Raw genomic sequence first — 6,000 nt, 5'->3', positions numbered from 1 at the left:
AGGAGAGGGGGAAGTGTTACTTAAACTTTATAAAGATAATTACCTGATATAAAAAGCGGCTAACAAGACCATTCTGCATTGGATATTATCCAGAAGAAAAAATTAAACCTATGTTGCTGCTTCAATACTGTCTAATACTAGGAATTGGCAGAAAAACATCTATTCTATGAATAATAGCCCAACAGTCCCAAAGGACATCAATACATGAATAAGAAAAAAAAATCTCAAGCCTTTCCAAAATGGTGCTAATGCTTCACTGAAACTTAATTTTATAATTCACTGGCAGTCAAGATGGCAGGAAATAAAATAATTTGCTATATACTCTGCACAACAAACCCCCTGCTTTTCCTGGGAAGGGTAATTATCCCTAAAAAAAAAAAAAAAAAAGGGGGGAAAGAAAAAAAATACGACATCTCATATTAAGCTAAAGTCTCATCAAGAAGAGAAAGAGTGCCTCATTACATGTAATTACCAGGGAATTAGAAACATCATTTAACTAAATGAGCGAATAATGCTCAGGATATTGAAGAAACTTGCCTGCACTTCTGCAGAGCACTCTAAGTCCCATTACAAAAATTGCACCTCTTTAATGGAATAATTTTAGGCCTTGTCTGCCTTGCTTTAAAAATAAAGAGCCTCAGAGAGGCAGAAAGAGGCTGAAACTACCATAAACAACTGTTGAAAAGAGCTGCAGAGTAGGAGTAGTCTCTACTGGATACCATGATTTAAAATGACTCATAATCTAACATAATCATGAAAATTAAACCTAAGGACTTGGGTGGGAGGATGGGAAAGAGGGAGGGAAACGAATTACCCTTTTTAATTGTAGTTACTCAAGACTACAATGTATTTATAATTATACATTATAGATAACGGGTGAAAGACTCCAGGTTAAAGGTAAATTTTATATAGTGCGATAAAAGGCTGTTGCATTAGAAGCTAGCTTAAAAAACAACAAAAAGGACAAAACAAAACAAAAAACCTGCATACCTGCTGACTGATATTTGCTGCCCTGCAATGCAATCCTAACAATAAAGAGTTACTAGGGGAATTAATCATGGCCACGCTAATGCATTACATGCAAACTTCACAGAATGCAATCGCTATTTTAGGAATACCTTATTAGCCTGCAAATGTGATTGTGATGCCCTAATAACAAAAAAACAAAAACAAAAATCTGGAAAAAATTTTTTGCCACCATCTTGACACAGAGGTTTATCCTGCACCAGGTGAAGCAAGGTTTTCCTCACTGATTCCAAAACTTCAGACATAAGAATTATCTCCAAGTCTCTGAATTGAAAAGATCCCCATTGAGGGCAAAAGGTTTTGGTCAGGATTTGAATCCTAGTCCCGCACCATTCCATGAGGAACAAAATAGACTTGAGTGACATTACAACAAAGTCGTACTGAAAAGTTTTCAGGTTGATGCAGAGGAAAAGCACCATTTTTTAAAAAATAAAATAACATATCCTCAGAGAAGTGAAAAATGTGGAGAAGCAAAACAAGAAATAAGGGGATACATACAATGCATCATCTGAAACATATATATGTTTCCAGTATTAACATTTTCATCCTTCCCTTCCTTCTTTCCATAAATATAAAAAAGTTGCACCAATAAAAATTCTATGCAAATAAGCGATAGGTGGCTTTTTCTTTACTGTAAACAGTTCCGCAGCAGAACAAGACGTTAACATAACAAGTGCAGAAATAAGAGGAAGAAGACAGAAGAAAAAGGAACTCTGTTCCAGAAGCGTTAAATCTGGAAGTCTCAGCTGGGTAAGCAGGATATCAGAAAAAACTCATGATTGCTGCTGCTCTCCAGACAAAACATAAAATTTTTAAACCGCTTGCTTAGGCTTGATTTTCTATCAGAACAGTAAAAAAACCTGTTTCCTCCTTTTTTTTTTTTAATCTTTGCTTGGGATTTTGAAGGTGACTTAGAAGACCATCCAAGAAAGAATTTGGAAAAAATATATATTTTTTTTTTATAATCTCTCTGTATGTCTGCCACTCAGAAGTTATATTTGAATTATTTCTGATTGTAAGAATATGAGGCTTAATGAAATGTTAGGTGTTTGAACAAAGAAATAACAAGGACCGCGGGAGAGAGGGTAAACAGAATTATGTAGAAACAAGAGAAATTTGGAGAAGGTGGAAGAAAAAAAACAATTTGACAGGAGAGAAGGAGCCGGTTAATAAGCAGTGTGTAAGGTAATTAAACACTGGAACAAAAGCAGGGGTAGAATCGCATGCCTTTACGGTAGCGCAGCTTGCACAAAAAGGCATGGGATAAGAGGAGCAGTATCCGCTATGCCCGCGCAGTCGGAGGGCAGCTTGGCTGGCAGAAACCCAGTTGCAAAGTCCCTGCGCGTTTGACAGGTGTGTCATTATTTCCTGCCCTGAGAGACGAAACGACCAGCAGCAGTCCCTCTTTGCGGAAAGTACAAGCGACACGAGTAGGCTTTTCAGGTGCATCCTAAAAATAGCAGCTCCTGAGATTTTAGTGGCTATTTAAATGTCACCCAGAACAAAGTAAGGGCTAATGCCATCCTGAAGCTCACAACGGGCGCTGGAAGCACTGCTGCTACTTACAGCTACGGGAATAACAACGGCAGGTTGACCGCACACGTTCGAAACGACACAAACGTGCGACCTACAGTGGGTGAATCCCAGGTTCTGCCAAAAGCTAGACACCTGCAGGCTATCGCTCATGGGAAAGCCAGATTTTTACCCCGTATTTTGACACTTGCAAACAACTGCCAAAACAGGTTTCATCTTATTTTGCATTGATCAAGATATTATATATAATGGATACTTCAGTAGAAGGCATTGTGCTTACGAAGTAATTGAAGAAGGGTTCTGGAGGGTCTTAGCCTTAATTGATTTTTTTATTCCGGTTTCCTAAGGAAATGAGATTCATGCAATGAAACTGTCCGTGTCTGTCAGCCTGCCCCCTTCTCCTCTCATCCCCTAATAACTTTTGAACTGAATGACCAATTACAACGAAGTTGGATAGAGGAAGGAGGCCTCAAAGATATCGGATTCCTGCGTCTGTCACAACAGCAGGCAGCCAAGCAGAGGAGACACGCTTTCATAATGCTCCCGGTAAGGAAGGTCCAGGAAATCTACCTGGGAAAAAGCTTCCACCCGACTGCGGAAAAGCTTAAATCTAAACGTGGTTTCTCAGATGTCTAAGAAGGAATAACCACAAAACCCAGCTATGTAGGAGATCAGGCTTCTTTCACCCTGCTACTCAATGACTTACTCGTTCACTATTTAGACAAATTCAGTTTTTGTAGGGACACTCTTGAGACCAACATAAGGAGGAAAGGAAGAAGAGAAACAGGTGAAGAGCAGGAAAGAAATATGACTGTGAATTGCATTTGCAGCCTCCATATTGATCTCCACCTCCATCAAAAAAATCTAATCCCCAAAGTTTCCTTCCCCACCCAAATCTCAAAAATTTCACTTCTAACCCCATTATCTGCCTAATTAAATTTTGGATGTATCAAACTGTTAGACCTATCTTTTGGGAGACTGTACGCTTTAATCACAATTACATGCTGCATATTTCATGATATATATCTTTTGCGTATAATTAGGAATAAAAAATGTAATCCCAAAAAGATGTTCAATAATTTAGATACTGAGGATTTGATTTAAAGCATTTGAGGATTGCAGACGACAGGGAAAGAACAGTGACTCCATTATAACCAAGGGAAAAATTCAAGGACTATAAGCACCGCTTTTATTTTTCAAACTAAGCACCATGATCTTAAAAACAAAGATTTTAAACAGGAATGGATAGACACATTTCCCCAGGTAAATTCCTGTTATTTAATTTGTGGAATAGAACTTAGGTTTTTTCAAATGAAACATCTGGCCTTTTCTGCAAAGTTTATCTACAAATATGTCGCACAACGCTTCCCTTCAAACTCTCATTAGCAGAAATTAATGCGCTCTGACAAAAAGAGGGCACATTTCTCATCCTACCCTTCAGGCAGCACGCACCTTCCAGTGATCACATGTTAGCAGGCCACTACATAAAGCCTTCACATGAAGGATGAAACAATCTCAACAAGAAAAATATAGACAGAAGAAAAAGAATTAAGGGATTCTCGGTCACGATCAAGACATGTTACTTACAAATACCAAAGATGTTATGCTATCTTATTACAATTAGTACTATCAGCTGACATCTTTAGATTATACAAAGGATAGTATGGATTATCACTATTAAGAAAACCAACACTGGCAATATATTAAAGCAAATCTCGAAGAGCAGCCTGTGTGCCAGCAGAGGGCTGCGGACAGGGAGGCCTCCTCCACTTACAAATATCCTGTGTGCTTGTTTCCAAGGCAAATTCACCTGCAGCTTCTCAACAACTTTGCAGCCCCAGACAAGCACCCTGCCAAGGAGCCAGCAGCAGCTAGACATGCGGCACTGCAGCAACTGCAGTCGTCAGCTCTTAAAGCACAATACGAAATTCCTGCGTGGAGCAAGAAAAGCGATTTGTAAATAAGAGACATCAGACATCGAGGAGGTAAAAAGGATAAATATTCGTCATGTTCCTGCTCCTTTGTCTGCCACGCAGGCTACAGCTGTACAATTTTCTTGTCCTTTTAAAGTGGGTTGCAAATTTTCTATTTAATACTGTTTTCCTTTAATAACCTTTGATTTGTAGGGCCTGAATTATACATTTTTTCCACCTAGATAAGACTACATAGAACAATTTTTTTCATTTTTAAGATGAATGATTCTAAAAATGCACTTCCTACATCCTTTCCATTCATTGCAACCATCCTCCCCTATTTGCTACAGTAGCAAATAAATTAAGTCTTTGTAGTCTATTGGCCTCTTTTTACACCACTTAGAATTACTGTATATCAACACAATGTGTACTGTGTTGTTTTATAAGAATAATTCACATTTAAGATTCATCATCTAAGGATCTTAAGTCTCCATTAAGAGTTTGGTCTCATTGACCTTTACTGAAATATTTGTTCACTTTATTTACAAAAAAAAAATACAGCAGAAAAAGAAAAAGATTAATTAAAATATAACTTTCCACAGCAAATCTACAGCACAAGCAAAAAAATTAGATCAATTATTTAATTATTTGAGCTCAGATCCCAAAAAAAAGAAAACCCAACAACTGCTCATCTCCTGCCTTTGCTCTGTGACAAAGAAATTCACCTCCTTATTCTGTGCCTCTGTTGACATCTGTCAAATAAGAATATTTCTTCTCTCTCAACCTTTGGCTGTCTTATTTAGAGAGTAAATTCCCTCAAGCCAGGACCATTTCGTACAATGCATCTGTACAATGCTGAGAATAGGACTGTTGTTGACAACAGTAGCAGTTTGCAGAAACACAAGCAAGGAAAAGCAAACCTTGCTTAGTTTAATTATTAGAAACTCTTTAACATGAGTGAATAAATTGTGTCTTTGTTTTACAGGATGCTACCTCGTTTTGTTTTTACCAGAAGAGAATACAGTGGTTTTCTCCAAGTGGGAAACAGACTAAAAGATATGACCACTTGTTAGGCTGCAAGGCATAGGCTAGCACAAGGGTTGGTTAGTGGCAGCTGATGGTGAAGCTAGCGGCCAACTTAAGCTATAACTATCAGAAGGACTGATGTAAATATCCTGTAGGTGAAAGATGCATATAGCCTACAACAATCAGGTACTCTGCTGTATTAACCAAATATGAATTCAAAAGTGATTGCGAAGCAAATATGTAAAGAAGTATTACAGTTTGCTTAACCGAAGAGTTCTGCAGAGCTTTCTCCCAGCTGAAGCTTACCGGCCCCAGCCTGCTGCTGTGGAAAAGGTACGCTGGTAGGCATGGACAGAGACTCCAGGCTGAATCGAGTTCTGGCTGCTACGGTGTTTTGGACCACGGAGGAAAAATAGGCTGTTTAATAATTTGAAAGTTTTAAACAAAAGAAGAAACAGGAATCCCTGCCTTTGTTCATGTTACTTCAAACGAGTATTCTTTG

This window comes from Apteryx mantelli, chromosome 7 (assembly GCF_036417845.1).
Source record: "Apteryx mantelli isolate bAptMan1 chromosome 7, bAptMan1.hap1, whole genome shotgun sequence".
Classification (NCBI taxonomy): Eukaryota; Metazoa; Chordata; class Aves; order Apterygiformes; family Apterygidae; genus Apteryx; species Apteryx mantelli.
This window is presented reverse-complemented; position numbering follows the sequence as displayed.